Here is a 17,666-nt window from a genome sequence, read left to right on the forward strand (position 1 = left end):
ATTCAATGGAACATCGTTGTCTGATTTTTGCACACATTAACTTGAGTTGAATTGTCCCTGTTTTGTTAAAAGAAGTGTAATCTGTTTATTCATGGACACATACATACAGTGGGAGAGTAAGACAGATACGTACATGTATAGTATGTATAAACATGGAAATGAAAGCGTCAGTAGCTCTGTCTGGTTAGTTGCCAGACTGAATCCAAAGGGATTACCTGCTGTTAAAGGGTATTACTGAAAAGGGGTTAAAAGGGGTTCTGTGGGTTAAATAGGTGAGTTCATCATCACCCCTGCATGGCTCTCTGGGCATTCTCCTTGTTCAAGATAGGTGCTCCTTGGTACAGTCTTCACACTCTTGAAATATGTATCATTAAATGTAATTGAATCGAACACCACCTGGTAGACAATTTGTTCTGGTACATCTCTATTATGCTGAAATCAAGAGATGAGTTAGTATTTTAGTCTGGTATGTCAATACATATTATGAGCAGAATGAATATCCCATGATATCAAGCATGTAATCTCCCCTCCTTGAAGTGATGGGTTGTGTACTTCCTTTGACCAAAGATGCAACTAAATTCTAAATTCCTGCAAAGAATAATGTGTAGAAAAATACATAGGATGGAAACATAATTTTTCACACTTTGAGAGCAGCAATAGAAGTAATAGCACCAACCACTAGGCCTAATTAGAATGTCTCTGTAGCTGGTTTAATAAGCACATTTCCATAGGGGACTGCAAGGCCATTATAATGGCATAATTGTATTTTATTTTTAGTGAGGAAGAACTCTACCCTGTAGGGCACAGCACCAGTTCCTGTTCTTTTGACAGCAGGACCCAAATGAAACTGAACCAAATAAATAAAAAAATGAAATAAAAGAACCCTAGACATGTACTTTGAAGAGAGGCGAGGGCAGTGATCTCCATGAGAACATGTTATTAGACATTTTAAAAGCAACCATATGTTGAATCTTTTGGCCATAACATTTTTTTCTATTCAAGTATTCATCCTACATTTTCTTAACTTAAATTCTATTTTCATTTTTTCTCCCAACTTCTTCATAGTAACTTCTGTCCTGTTTCTGTCTCTTGCATCTGCATGGAACTACATTCAAAACCCAGAAACCTGTCTGTCCACAGGCTGCTGTCCTACAACACACTGGCCAACAGCATTTGAAACATCAGATTTTATCAATGGGTGCATTCTACTTAATCTGGCATTTATTTTTACTTTTCCGGCTTGGTTGATGGGATGCAAATGAAGGGAGGACAGGGAGGAGAGGAAGTTGCTATGAGAGTGCTCAGTACTCCCATGCAGGAAAGGCTTATACTGTACTGTAGAGTGGGGTACTTCTGAGATAAATAAACCAACCAGCCATGACTGTTCTTCCTCTGTCTCACTGGGATCTGATCCTACAGATGGAAAAGATATAGCTGGTTACTTACCTTGAAATGAGATACATTTTGAAAAACAGAACACTTGACCCAGCTTTCATATACAGTAGCTTACTGTAAAACAGTGGTCACCAACCTTTTCTGAGTCAAGATCACTTTCGGAGTCAGAATGCAAGCCGACATCTCCAGTACCACTCAATTTTGTTTTTTAAACATGGCTTAAAAAATATAAGCTTAGGCACATTAACCACTAAAACAGTTCTGGAGCAATGAGGTTTGTGCAATGGACTATAGGCTTAATACATTATAACTGCATATTTGCTAGGCTTGAATTGCCCTGTCAATTGTTCTTCTCAGACCATTTTGAAAATATATTTAAGAAAATCTGGTATAAGATCACACTTGTAATACACTATATATACAAAAGTATGTGGACACCACTTCAAATTAGTGGATTCGGCTATTTCAGCCACACCCGTTGCTGACAAATTATAAATTCGAGCACACAGCCATGCAATCTTCATAGACAAACATTGAGAATAGAAAGGCCTTAATAGAAAGCACAGTGACCTTCAACATGGCACCGTCATAGGATGCCACCACACAATCTCATAGAACTGGACCACCGAGTACTGAAGCGTATAGCACGGAAAAATAATTTGTCTACCGAGGTCCAAACTGCCTCTGGAAGCAACGTTAGCATAAAAACTGTTCGTTGGGAGCTTCATGAAATGGGTTTCCATGGCCGAGCAGCCACACACAAGCCTAAGATCACCATGCGCAATGCCAAGCTTTCCGGCATTGGAAAGCTTGGCATTGGAAACGCATTCTCTGGAGTGATCAATCACGCTTCACCATCTGGCAGTCTGATGGACGAATCTGGATTTGGCAGATGCCAGGAGAACGCTACCTGCCCCAACTCATAGTGCCAACTGTAACATTTGGTGGAGGAGGAATAATAGTCTGGGCTGTTTTCACAGTTCAGGCTAGGCTCCTTAGTTCCACTGAAGGGAAATCTTAACACTACATAATAGAATGACATTCAAAACAATTCTGTGCTTTCAACTTTGTGGCAACAGTTTGGCTAAGGACCTTTCCTTTTTCAGCATGACAATGCCCCCTTGCACAAAGTGAGGTCCATGCATAAATGGTTTATCGAGATCGGTGTGGGAGAACTTGACTGGCCTGCACAGAGCCCTGACCTCAACCCCATCAAACACCTTTGGGATGAATTGAAATGCCGACTGCGAGCCAGGCCTTATCGCCCAACATCAGGACTCGACCTCACTAATGCGCTTGTGGCTGAATGGAAGCGAGTCCCCGCAGCAATGTTCCAACATCTAGTGGAATGCCTTCCCAGAAGAGTGAAGGCTGTTATAGTTGCAAAGGGGGGACACACTCCGTATTAATGCTCATGATTTTGAAATGACATGTTCAACGGGCAGGTGTCCACATACTTTTGCTCATGTAGTGTATCATTTGTTATATTACTTGTGCGGCACACCTGAATGAGCATAATAATTTGCTTTTTTGCTTTTACTGGACTGATGACCTGCATCTGATGGTCAGTCTGAGGGGAGGGAGCAGCGGTGAGGCTGCCAATCACACAACTAACCGTCCCTCCGCTCACCCTCACTTTCGTTGGGGACACAGTCTTTTTTTGCTGTATTCGTTGAGTCTCTCTCGTCTCTAGGTTTTAAAAGTTTTTAAATCTCACAGTATCAACTTTGCTGTGCGTTTGAGGTTTCTTTTTAAAGTCTGTGGCTGGAGGAAACTGTATAGACACGATCTGATCTATCTGATTGGCCAGCGGTAGGCCTATAGGTGCGCTTCATTTGCTTTCTGGGCCTGCCGGTTAGGTGGAGTTCTACCCTCAGACACATTAAATGGTTCAAAATAGGAACACTTTGGCTTCACGGCGCTAATGCTGCTGAATCAAGTGCACCTACTGCCAACAGCGTGAAAAAAATGTAAGAAAAAGGAACGCAAGGCTTTATCGTTTTTTACGGAAATGTTTTGATCTCCAGAAATGGAGATCGACCAATCAATTACGATCGACCGGTTGGTAAACACTGCTGCAGAAGAAAGGTAGTGTTGTGTTAACCCATAAGAGTCTAAGCCCTGTCTACACCGGGAGTGTGTGGGGGGGTACAACTAAGCTAAGATTTTGAATTTTAAGACCCTTTGAAATATAAAAAAATACATATAAAACAATTATTTGATGAAAAAATTGTTTTGGTCTTAATGCTATTAGCCCATACAAACGCAAAGAATAACATTCACTACATGGAACAACAGATAGTCCCCCCCAAACAATCTAAAGGAAGTTTGTTCTGAAGCGTCTGTCCTATATCTGAAAATCTGAGAGATATAAGAAATATCTGGATTCTTTTTTTTTTAATTGTACATGTATTTAACCCCTTATTTTTGGCTCTAAACAGTCTCCATATATGTTTCCATGCATTTTTTTTGACTGGTAACGGGGGACCTTCAGACGAGACTTATGAGGTCCGAGGGCGTCCTAGAGCAAATCAACTGACATGAACGTGTTTGTGAGAGTCTCACCTAGGGCTGTGGTGGTCACGAAATGTCAAGCAAATAACTGTCAGTCTCACGGAAATTGACCGTTTTTAAAATAACACATTTCGCATTTACACCTACAAGCCACTGATGCTGGTTTTTGGAACATCTACATTTTAAAAAGTCAAATAAATCCATGTAATATAGCCTGCACCTTCACAATAAATCCATTCTTTATTTTAGACAGGTCTAAAGAAACAAGATATGAAGAAAATGTAGTCTATTTCAGAAGAAAATCAAATCAAAATCAAATCAAATCAAATGTATTTATATAGCTCTTCTTAGATCAGCTGATATCTCAAAGTGCTGTACAGAAACCCAGCCTAAAACCCCAAACAGCAAGCAATGCAGGTGTAGAAGCACGGTGGCTAGGAAAAACTCCCAAGAAAGGCCAAAACCTAGGAAGAAACCTAGAGAGGAACCAGGCTATGAGGGGTGGCCAGTCCTCTTTTGGCTGTGCCGGGTGGAGATTATAACAGAACATGGCTAAGATGTTCAAATGCTCATAAATGACCAGCATGGTCAAATAATAATAATCACAGTAGTTGTCGAGGGTGCAACAGGTCAGCACCTCAGGAGTCAGGAGTCAGTTGGCTTTTCATAGCCGATCATTGAGAGTATCTCTACCACTCCTGCTGTCTCTAGAGAGTTGAAAACAGCAGGTCTGGGACAGGTAGCACGTCCGGTGAACAGGTCAGGGTTCCATAGCCGCAGGCAGAACAGTTAAAACTGGAGCAGCAGCACGGCCAGGTGGACTGGGGACAGCAAGGAGTCCTCATGCCAGGTAGTCTTGAGGCATGGTCCTAGGGCTCAGGTCCTCCGAGAGAGAGAAAGAAAGAAAGAAAGAAAGAAAGAAAGAAAGAAAGAAAGAAAGAAAGAAAGAAAGAAAGAAAGAAAGAAAGAAAGAAAGAGAGAATTAGAGAGAGCATACTTAAATTCACACAGGACACCCCGGATAAGACAGGAGAAATACTCCAGATATAACAGACTGACCCTAGCCCCCCGACACATAAACTACTGCAGCATAAATACTGGAGGCTGAGACAGGAGGGGTCAGGAGACACTTTGTCCCCATCCGATGATACCCCTGGACAGGGCCAAACAGGCAGGATATAACCCCACCCACTTTGCCAAAGCACAGCCCCCACACCACTAGAGGGATATCTTCATCCACCAACTTACCATCCTGAGACAAGGCCAAGTATAGCCCACAAAGATCTCCGCCACGGCACAACCCAAGTGTAGCATACTCTGAGTTGTCCTTATGTTAGGTCCTGATGTGGCTATGCCAAATGGCTGCAGGCTACACTAGTTCATTTAGCAGACAAGATTTGGTTAGAATTTCGTGGCAATATTTTATATTATTATATAGTATGAAGAATACAATTGAACAAATCTGAATTTGAGGGAGTGCGCACATGCAGATATTGTGTGTTGAGCGCTTAACAAATAAATACTGTAGGTACTCCTATATGCTTAATATAGAGTTATTATTACTTTCCTTGTTCTACAAATGTTGGGCTTTATGTTTTGATTTGTAATACATTGTAAGGCTGCATGATGAGACCCTAACAATGATTTGAAAAAAGTAGCTTGAAAGGCATAAGCTCTGCTTTGTTTTTTTTGTGCAGGCTGTACACACTTCAATAGTCTCTCATTCACAATTTGACAAGCACTTGATAATGCCTTGAATTTCACGGCAGAATCCCCTTTGTGGCCGTAATGCACCCTAAAAAAATCCATGCCTTGTGCGGGCTGGAGTGCTGAGTTGTGCCCTTCTCCCTAAGTGCTGCACAATGCGAAGCACCTCTCATTCGCATGGCTCTCCATCATGTGATCTGGTCTTTCTCACAGGCTACAAGTGAAGATAGACACATCGTGGACGCATCTGCGTCCAAGGTGCATATTGAAAGAACTGTCCACACTTACTTTTCATCAGCCAATAAGATTAGTTGGCCTAATGAACAGCAAAAGCACTAGTTTATGTCAATCTACCATCCCCCATAGTACAAAAGTTGACCTATTCTATTCTGTGGGATAAATAAATATTCCAAACATAGTCTGGGACAGTTGTGGGGTGCAATAGATCCCAAAATAATACAGCCACTAGCATAAAAAAAACAATGTTTTACACTACGTGGCTGACGCAACAGATCAGAACGTTTAGCTTAAAATGGTGATAAACCATTAGGCTATTTCTTCACATTATAAGCGCAGCAATGCACACATGGCAGTAGACTATAAGCGCAAATGTTCCATTAGCGGCAAAACACCATTATCAAAAGTGACCGCGAATGTGACTTTGCATGTCATGCTTTTATTATAAAGGTGCATTTTTATGGTGAAAAGTTTCTCCCCAAACTTGAAGCTCATGAGCTGCTTATGTAAGCCAGTTAGGCTCTAAACCCCTTGTAACGTGGATGAATGTGCTTCATTTTAAGAAGCTATTTGGCCACTTTAGTTATGATACAAACCTTATCAAAACATATAGGCCTATGGGCAATATGAGTTACATGAGGTGTGCGTACATGTCATCTATGCACTTAAATAGTGAATGAATGGAGGACGCTTTTCCTGTGGTTCACTTTCATGCCAGCCAGGTAGTCTATACTCCTGTTGTAAAGATAAACAATGGCTTAACATTAGGAAAGTTGAGAAATGTAGTAGGCCTAGTCTATAGAAAGCTGATGGGATCCTCCTCTTTTTAGTACAGGCCATCACTGTTTTCTCACGCAATTGCATAGCCTATAGAAATGCTGCACAACATGAGCTCATGAGGTGTTTGATTGGATTTTCGATACATTTGCATTGATGTCAGAGTGATTAGAAGGACAATCGAGTGCTGAGTACCAGGCAGTTAGCAAGTTTGGTAGGCTACTAATGACCAGCAGCAGCATCAGAGCTTGGAGAAGCCTAATTACCGTGCGGAACACAGTGACCAAAGCCGACTCGTTCTCACCTTTACACAGAGGGGTAGGACAAACCTTTCGGACGCAACAGACGATTTTGTGAGAAGACCAATTTTCGGGATGGCTCATGGTCTGACAAACACTCTCTAGCTCTGTCACCTTTCATTGCAGATGCGGAAGTGTTATATAGGTGATGGCAGGGGATTAAGATGCATCCAATGCACAAAAAATTGATAAAGTGCATTCGGAAAAGATTCAGGCCCCTTTACTTTTCCCACATTTTGTTACGTTACAAACTTTTAAATTCCTTCATCAATCTACACACAATACCCCATAATGACAAAGCAAGTTAAGACATTTTTGCAAATATATAAAGAAAAAAAATAACTGAAATATCACATTTACATAAGTATTCAGACCTTTTACTCAGTACTTTGTTGAAGTAACTTTTGCAGAGATTACAGTGTCGAGTCTTCTTGGGTATAACGCTACAAGCTTGGCACACCTATATTTGGGGAGTTTCACTCATTCCTCTCTGCAGATCCTCTCAAGCTCTGTCAGGTTGGATGGGGAGAGTTGCTGCACAGCTATTTTCAGGTTTCTCCAGAGATGTTCGATCGGGTTCAAGTCCGGGCTCTGAATGGGCCACTCAAGGACATTGAGACTTCTCCCGAAGCCACTCCTGCGTTGTCTTGGCTGTGTGCTTAGAGTTGTTGTCCTGTTGGAAGGTGAACCTTCGCGCCCAGTCTGAGGTACTGAACACTCTAGACAAGGTTTTTATCAAGGACCTCTCTGTACTGTTCTCTGTTCATCTTTCCCTCAATTCATACTAGTCTCCCAGTCCCTGCCGCTGAACTACATCCGCGCAGCATGATACTGCCACCATGTTTCACCGTAGGGATGGTGCCAGATTTCCTCCAGATGTGATGCTTGGCATTCAGGCCAAAGAGTTCAATCTTGGTTTCATCAGACCAGAGAATATTGTTTCTCATGGTCTGAGAGTCTTTAGGTGCCTTTTGGCAAACTCCAAGTGGGCTGACGTGCTTTTTACTGAGGAGTGGCTTCCGTCTGGCCAGTCTACCATAAAGGCCTAATTGGTGGAGTGCTGCAGAGATGGTTGTCCTTCTGGTAGGTTCTCCCATTTCCACAGAAGAATTCTAGAGCTCGGTCCATCGGTTTCTTGGTCACCTCCCTGACCAAGGCCCTTTTCCCCAGATTGCTCAGTTCGGCTGGGCGGCCAGCTCTAGGAAGTCTTTGTGGTTCCAAACTTCTTCCATTTAAAATGATGGAGGACACTGTTGTTAGGGACCTTCAATGCTGCATATATTTGTTGTTACTCTTCCCCAGATCTGTGCCTCGTTAAAATCCTGTCTCGGAATTCCTTCGACCTCATGGCTGTGTTTTTGCTCTGACATGCACTGTCAACTGTGGGATTTTATTATTACTTACAGTGTCTTCAGAAAGTATTCATACCCCTTGACTTATTCCATTTTGTTTTGTTACAGCCTGAATTCAAAATGTATTAAATTGATTATTTTTCTCACTCATCTACACACAATACCCCATAATGACAAAGTGAAAACATGTATTTCGAATATTGTGCAAATTTCTTGAAAATGAAATTAATATTTGTGCAAATTTCTTGAAAATGAAATAAATATATATCTCATTACACAACATTTGAGGACCTAACAAAACAAAAACTGACCTCAAAACAGCTTGAATACAACACCTTAATGACCCGTGAACCATAAAATGCACTAACTAGACTTTTACAGAACTATTACGAACATGGGATAAGGCAGGCAGTTACTTGACTGGCAAATAAGACGGGAGGAAGTGAAGAGAGACTCAAGAGAGATTCAATTACATTGCCTAGTACTGTTGTAGTCTAGAGCTCTGATGTGAACTTGACATTCAAGATTATTTATGAGAACCTACATGTCTGAAGGAGGTTTGTCAGAAGTGATGTAGGAGTTTCTGTATAGAGTAACATTAAAGTCCTTGACTAATGAGGACAGAGATAATCTGGAAGAGGTAATTACATCTGATGAAATTTGGGAGGCCATTTTTAGCATTGTGTGGGGGGAAGGCACCTGTGCTGGATGGATTTTCCATTGCTTACATTTTACAAGGCTTTCCTTTCCAAGTTAATTGAGCCACTCTGTGATATGTTCAGCCATGCAATAGTGACAAGCAAGCTACCAGACACTAGAGCTATCCCTCATTACTATATTGCCTAAGCCAAGGAAAGACCCCACCCAATGCAGCTCCTATAGGCCCATATCCCTACTTAAAACAGACTATAAAATTCTTGCTAAACTCATAGCCCATGGACTTGACGGGGTCTTACCAGGCCTGGTTAATGTAGATCAGACAGGCTTGGTACGAACCTGATCGTTGTCAGACAATATTACGAGATTATTAAATATTATGTATTGTGTGGAGGGTAAACAGGAGCCTGTAGTGATGGCTGCATCTCATGCCCCTCGGGGAGAGCTCTGGAGTGGGCAAACGCTGTGTGGAGAGAGGAAGACGCGGCGTTGGACCACTTCGAGGAGTTCACCCGCCGCTTCCGGGCCGTCTTTGACCATCCGCCCGAAGGAAGAGCAGCAAGGGAACAACTCTTCCATTTTGAGGCAGGGAACGAGGAGCGCTGGAGTTCCGGATCTTGGCTGCCGGAGCAGGATGGAACAACAGGGCCCTCATCGACCACTATCGATGCAGCCTGCGCGAGGACGTCTGACGGGAGTTGGCCTGCAGGGATGTCACCATTACCTTGACCAACTGGTGGATCTGTCCATCCGGTTGGATAACCTGCTGGTCACCCGTGGACGTCCTGAGGGGGCTCTGTCGGTTCCATCTCCCAGCACTCCCGCTCCGGTGCCCATGGAGTTGGGAGGGGCTGCGCATAGGGAGGCTGGAGGAGGAGCCTTCACGTGCACCATCTGTGGCCGCAGAGGGCACACTGCCGGTCGGTGCCGGGTTGGCCCCTCTGGGAGTCGAGGCAGCAGGCAGGGCACTTTGGCATCACCCCAGGTGAGTCTGCACCACTCTCATCCAGAGTCCTCGGTTGTCCACCTGTTTGTACCTGTTTGTTTCCCTGAGTTTTCTCCGCTTTCCCAGCATAAGGCACTCGTCGATTCAGGTGCAGCTGGGAATTTTATCGACAGAGCGTTAGCCCTTAGTTTAGGGATCCCCATTATTGTGGTTAAACCTTTCCCGGTTCACGCTCTGGATAGTTGACCATTAGGGTCCGGGCTAATCAGGGAGGCCACCATCTCCCTGGCCATGGAGACGCCGGGGGGTCACGAGGAGAGAATCAGTCTCCTTCTCATTGACTCTCCTGCATTTCCCGTGGTACTAGGCCTTCCCTGGTAGGATCGTCATAACCCCACCATTTCCTGGCAACAGAGGGCTCTCACGGGGTGGTCGCGAGAGTGCTCGGGGAGGTGTGTAGGGGTTTCCGTTGGTGCTACCACGGTGGAAAGTCCAGACCAGGTCTCCACCGTGCGCATTCCCCCAGAATATGCTGATTTGGCTCTCGCCTTCTGTAAAAAGAAGGCGACTCAATTACCACCCCATCGACGGGGGGATTGTGTGATAAATCTCCTGGTAGACGCTGCACTTCCCAGGAGTCACGTGTATCCCCTGTTGCAAGCGGAGACTGTGGCTATGGAGACATATGTCTCCGAATCCCTGCGTCAGGGGTACATTCGGTCCTCCACTTCATCTGCCTCCTCAAGTTTATTTTTTGTGAAGAAGAAGGTCTGTGCCCGTGCATTGACTATAGAGGTCTCAATCAAATCACGGTGAGGTACAGTTACCCGCTACCTCTTATCGCCACGGCGATTGAGTGAATGCACGGGGCGCGCTTCTTCACTAAACTGGATCTCAGGAGTGCGTACAACCTGGTGCGTATCCGGGAGAGAGACGAGTGGAAGACAGCATTTAGTACCACCTCTGGGCATTATGAGTACCTTGTCATGCCGTACGGGTTGATGACTGCTCCATCAGTCTTCCAATCCTTTGTAGACAAGATTTTCAGGGACCTGCACGGGCAGGGTGTATTGGTGTATATCGATGACATTCTGATATACTCCGCTACACGTGCCTAGGATGTGTCCTTGGTGCGCAAGGTACTTGGACGACTGTGGAGCATGACCTGTACGTCAAGGCTGAGAAATGCCTCTTCTTTCAGCAGGCCGTTTCCTTCCTAGGGTATGGCATTTCAACCTCAGGGGTGGAGATGGAGCGTGACCGTATTGCAGCCGTGCGTAATTGGCCGACTCCCACCACGGTAAAGGAGGTGCAGCGATTTTTAGGGTTTGGCAATTTACTACCGGAGATTTATCCGGGGTTTTGGCCAGGTGGCTGCTCCCATTACCTCACTGCTGAATGGAGGTCCTGTACGTTTGCAGTGGTCGGTTGAGGAGGACAGGGCTTTTGGGCACCTAAGAGCTCTGTTTACCTCGGCTCCCGTGCTGGCCCATCTGGATCCCTCTTTAGCGTTCAAAGTGGAGGTGGACGCGTCCAAGGCTGCGATAGGAGCCATGCTCTCTCAGCGCTCGGGCACACCTCCGAAGCTCCGCCCCTGTGCTTTCTTCTCGAAGAAGCTCAGCCCGGCGGAGCGTAACTATGATGTGGGTTCCGGGAGCTGTTGGCTGTAGTTAAGGCTTTGAAGGCGTGGAGACATTGGCTTGAGGGGGCTAAACACCCTTTCCTAATCTGGACTGACCACCGCAACCTGGAGTACATCCGGGCAGCTAGGAGACTGAATCCTCGTCAGGCAAGGTGGGCCATGTTCTTTACCAGTTTTGTGTTTACCCTGTACTACAGACCAGGTTGCCAGAATGTGAAGGCAGACGCACTGTCCCGGCTGTATGACACACAGGAGCAGCCCATGGATCAGACTCCCATTCTCCTGGTCTCCTGCCTGGTAGCGCTGGTCGTGTGGGAGCTGGACGCGGACATTGAGCAGGCGTTGCATACAGAGCCCGCTCCACTCCAGTGTCCCGTCGGGCATCAGTACGTTCCGTCTGCTGTCCATGACCAGGTGATCTATTGGGCCCACACATCACCCTAGTTGATCTCTTGGGCCCACACATCACCCTCCTCTGGTCATCCGGGGATCGGTCGGACGGTGCGCTGTCTGACTGCGAAGTACTGGTCACCCACCTTGGCTCGGGACGTGAGGGTTTATGTTTCCTCCTGCTCGGTGTGCGCCCAGTGTAAGGCTCCTAGACACCTTTCCAGAGGTACGCTACATCCCTTACCCGTTCCACAACGGCCTTGGTCACACCTGTCGGGGGATTTTCTAACGGATCTTCCTCCCTCACAGGGAAACACCACGATCCTGGTTGTTGTGGATCGTTTCTCTAAGTCCTGTTGCCTCTGCCTGGTCTCCCTACGGCCCTACAAACTGCGGAGGCCCTGTTTACACATGTCTTCCGGCACTACGGGGTGCCTGAGGATATAGTGTCTGATTGAGGTCCCCAGTTCACTTCGAGAGTCTGGAGGGCGTTCATGGAACATCTGGGGGTCTCGATCAGCCTCACCTCGGGTTTCCACCCCGAGAGTAATGGGCAGGTGGAGAGAGTGAACCAGGATGTGGACAGGTTTCTGCGGTCCTATTGCCAGGACCGGCCAGGGGAGTGGGCGGCGTTTGTGCCCTGGGCAGAGATGGCACAGAACTCACTCGGCCACTCCGCCACTCCGCCACTCCTCCACTAACCTCTCCCCCTTTCAGTGCGTATTGGGGTACCAGCCAGTTCTGGCACCGTGGCATCAGAGTCAGACCGAGGCTTCTGCGGTGAACAATTGGTTCAGGCAAGCGGAGGAGACACGGGAAGCCGCCCATGGTCACCTCCAGCAGGCAGCGCTACGCCAAAAGACCAGCGCAGACCGTCACCGCAGTGAGGCCCTGGTGTTCGCACCGGGGGACAGGGTCTGGCTCTCGACCCGAAACCTGCCCCTCTGCCTGCCCTGCTGGAACCTGTGCCCACGGTTTGTGGGGCCATTTAAAGTCCTAAGGAGAGTGAGCGAGGTATGTTACAGGTTACAGCTTCCCCCCGATTACCATATTAACCCCTCGTTCCATGTGTCTCTCCTCAGGCCGGTGGTGGCTGGTCCGCTCCAGGAGTATGAGGTGCAGGAGGTTCCTCTGCCCCCTCTGGACATCGAGGGGGCCCCGGCGTACTCCGTCCGTTCCATCCTGGATTCGAGGTGTCGGGCGAGGGGCCTTCAGTACCTCGTGGAGTGGGAGGGGTACGGTCCGGAGGAGAGGTGCTGGGTTCCGGTGGCGGATGTATTGGACCCTGAACTGCTGCGGGAGTTCCACCGTCGCCGGCCGGATCGCCCTGCGCCTCTCTGGGTCGTCCCCGAGGCCGGTGTCGACGCACTGCTGGAGCCGCGCATCTGGGGGGGGGGGTATTGTCACGACTTCCGCCGTTCGGGCGGCGTTCGGCGGTCGACGTCACCGGCTTTCTAGCCATCGCCGCTCCATTTTTCATGTATCCATTTGTTTTGTCTTGTTCCCTGCACACCTGGTTTTCATTCCCCAATCACACTACATGTATTTATTCCTCTGTTCCCCCTCATGTCTTTGTGGAAGATTGTTTGTGTGTTACGTGTTTTTGAATGCACTAGGCTTATGTGCGTTTTTCCCATGTTATTTTCACGAAGCCTGTTTTGTATTCATTTGATGTGTTGTGACTGTTTTGCGCGTTATACACTTTGCCTTGTTGGCTGGAGGTTTTTTGGACGCAGCTGCTTCTGTCTGTATATCTCTCCTGCCGAAATAAAGTGTGCGGGCTGTTCACAATTCTCTGCTCTCCTGCACCTAACTTCAGCACAAGTACGCACACGCCTGACAGTTTTAGTGGCTTCAATGTTGCATGGAGGCATTTTAATGTTTAATCTGGAGTACATTGATGTGTCTGTGTTCCAATTCCAGCAGGAAAAAAAAATGGAAAGACAAGATTTTAATGGGGCAAATGAAAATAAAGTAGATCACTCACACCAGGTCAGAGCTACAAAACTCTAAGTCAAAGACAGAGTTTATTTGCTAGTTGAAAGAGAGAGGACAGAAGCTAAATTAGCGTACCATAACCAAATGTACATTCATGCCTTTGGTTGTTGATGTTCATTGTCCACCTCAGCTGAAGGTTCACTTCAAAACACTAGATGCTCTCTATGTTGCAGCATGTGTACAATACAGTTGCATCTTCAGGATATTCCATCCACGGCTAGGAATAATGATTTTTTTCCTGTGTGAACAACAGCCTAGAGGGAATAAACCATTCAGGCTCAATTGTTGTGGTGTCTGACCCGGTTGAATTGTTGAGGTGTCTGACCCACTTGAATCTTATTCAGAAAATCTAATTGATTGAAGAGTTTGTGGCAGTGGTGTTTTTGACAGCAGGTTGTCCACACAAACGCTGGGCTTCTCTCATTTCCTTTCCAAGACTGACATGCACAGCATGAGGCCTCACTATTAGGGAGAGTGCATGTTTTGGACATTTCTGTTTTGAACATGGCAACCCACCTATTATACACCGTTATATCCTATAAAAACATCACTAAATCTCAGGGATTTTATCCTCCATCGTCATCATGTGCATGGTAGAGGCAATGTCATGTGACATGTAGGCCTATGTCAGCTGTTTTGTCCATTACTACACTAGCTTGTGAGCTAGATCACGAACAGTTTTTAAGCTATTATTCTGTTGCTATTCTGATGTTATTTATTCTGATGCTGTACACCCACATACCTTCCATATGTGTTTGGACAGTGAAGCTAAAATTTGTACAGTTGGCTCTATACTGCAGCATTTAGGATTTCAGATCAAATGTGATGAGGCGACAGTGCAGAAGGTCAACTTTTATTTGAGGGTATTTTCATACATTTCTGTTTTACTATTTAGAAATGAAAGCACTATATGTATGTAGTCCCCCCCATTCGAAGATGGCTAATCACATACCATTACCAATAATGGGAATGTAGCATTTTTTGTGGGTGTATGATCTTTGTTCCTCTGTAACTTTCTCACTTATCATTATTCACGATTCCTTCATGATTATTAATAGTTATGGTAGCATCCACATTCATGTAGAAGTGTTCAGATACATATTCTATTTTTTTAAATAAAAGTGAATCCAAAATGACAAGATACATTATTCACTATTCAGTTCCTATTGGTAAAAACATAATCCGAAACACAACCAATACAAACTGCAAAAGGATCCAACAAGTTTGTAGAGTCACAAGCATGATGCATTCATTGCGTGCTAGGAATATGGGACCAAATGCTAAACTTTTGAGTACTTTAATACACTATGAGTGAATTTGTCCAAATACTTACAGTTGAAGTCAAAAGTTTACATACACCATAGCCAAAAACATTTAAACTCTGTTTTCACAATTCCTGACATTTAATCCTAGTAAAAATTCCCTGTTTCAGGTCAGTTAGGATCATCACATTATTTTAAGAATGTGAAATGTCAGAATAATAGTAGAGAGAATTATTTATTTCATATTTTATTTCTTTCATCACATTCCCAGTGGGTCAGAAGTTTACATACACTCAATTAGTATTTGGTAGCATTGCCTTTAAATTGTTAAACTTGTGTCAAATGTTTTGGGTAGCCTTCCACAAGCTTCCCACAATAAATTGGGTGAATTTTGGCCCATTCCTCCTGGCAGAGCTGGTGTAACTGAGTCAGGTTTGTAGGCCTCCTTGCTCGCACACGCTTTTTTAGTTCTGCCGACAAATTTTCTATAAGATTGAGGTCAGAGCTTTGTGATCCAATACCTTGACTTTGTTGTTCTTAGGCCATTTTGCCACAACTTTGGAAGTATTCTTGGGGTCATTGTTCATTTGGAAGACCCATTTGCGACCAAGCTTTAACTTCCTGACTGATGTCTTGAACTGTTGCTTCAATATATCCACATAACTTTCCTTTCTCATGAAGCCATCTATTTTGTGAAGTGCACCAGTCCTTCCTCCAGCAAAGCACCCCCACAACATGATGCTGCCACCCCCATGCTTCACGGTTGGGATGGTATTCTTCGGCTTGCAAGCCTCCCCCTTTTTCCTCCAAACATAACGATGGTCATTATGGGGAAACAGTTCTATTTTTGTTTCATCAGAGCAGAAGACATTTCTCCAAAAATTTCTCTTTGTCCCCATGTGGAGTTGCAAACCATAGTCTGGCTTTTTTATGGTGGTTTTGAAGCAGTGGCTTCTTCCTTGCTGAGCGGTCTTTCAGGTTATGTCGATATAGGACTTGTTTTACTGTCAATATAGATACTATTGTACCTAATTCCTCCTACATCTTCACAACGTCCTTTGCTGTTGTTCTGGGATTGATTTGCACTTTTTGCACCAAAGTACGTTAATCTCTAGGAAACAGAACACGTCTCCTTCCTGAGCGGTATGACGGCTGCGTGGTCCCATGGTGTTTATACTTGCATACTATTGTTTATACAGATGAACGTGGTACCTTCAGACATTTGGAAATTGCTCCAAGGATGAACCAGACTTGTGGAGGTCTACAATTTTTTTCGGAGGTCTTGGCTGATTTCTTTAGATTTTCCCATGATGTCAAGCAAAGAGGAACTGAGTTTGAAGGTAGGCCTTGAAACACATCCACAGGTACACCTCCAATTGACTCAAATGATGTCAATTAGCTTATCAGAAGCTTCTAAAGCCATGACATCATTTTCTGGAATTGTCCAAGCGGTTTAAAGGCACAGTCAACTTAGTGTATGTAAACTTCTGACCCACTGGAAATGTGATATGGTGAATTATAAGTGAAATAATCTGTCTGTAAACAATTGTTGGATAAATTACTTGTGTCATGCACAAAGTAGATGTCCTAACCAACTTGCCAAAATTGTAGTTTGTTAACAAGAAATTTGTGGAGTGGTTGAAAAACGAGTTTTAATGACTCCAACCTAGGTGTATGTAAACTTCCGACTTCAACTGTATGAAAAAGAAAACTTCTTCAAATAGGGGGACTAGATACATAAAGTAATTTCATTTCTAAACGTTAAAAAAGAAATGTATGAATATACCCTCAAATAAAAGGTGAAATTCTGTACTGTCTCCTCATATGAAACATTTGATCTCAAATCCAAAATGCTGGAGTATAGGGCCAAATTTGCAAATCTTAACTTCACTGCAAAATTTAAAAGTGTAGGTAAAATTGTCTTTGGTCAAATCACTCCCAAATAGAGACAGCACTTTAAATGAATTGTTCATCCATAATGACACACTTTAGCCTACAAAGTTATTCATAGTGTCAAAGTTTATAATAGTAGGCCTAATACACTTCCAAGCTAAAACATTTCAACACAGAAATGATAAAACAGCTCTAAACATAAGTCTATCTTTATTGTCATATCATGAACTTCAACATCAATATCATACAATGGCTCCCAGTGGTGCATAAGTACAGTTTTTTTCATTAATTGGAACAACATTCCCCAAACACCACTGCTGCACTATATATACAGTATCAGTCAAAAGTTTGGACACACCTACTCATTCCAGGATTTTTCTTTATTTTTACTTTTTTCTACATTGTAGAATAATAGTGAAGACATCAAAACTATGAAACAACACATGTAATCATGTAGTAACCAAAAAGTGCTAAGCAAATGAAAATATATTTCATATTTGAGATTCTTGAAAGTAGCCACTCTTTGCCTTGATGACAGCTTTGCACACTCTTGGCATTCTCTCATCCAGCTTCATGACGTAGTCACCTGGAATGCAT

The sequence above is a fragment of the Salmo salar genome, chromosome 22 (assembly GCF_965601325.2).
Source record: "Salmo salar chromosome 22, fSalSal1, whole genome shotgun sequence".
NCBI lineage: Eukaryota > Metazoa > Chordata > Actinopteri > Salmoniformes > Salmonidae > Salmo > Salmo salar.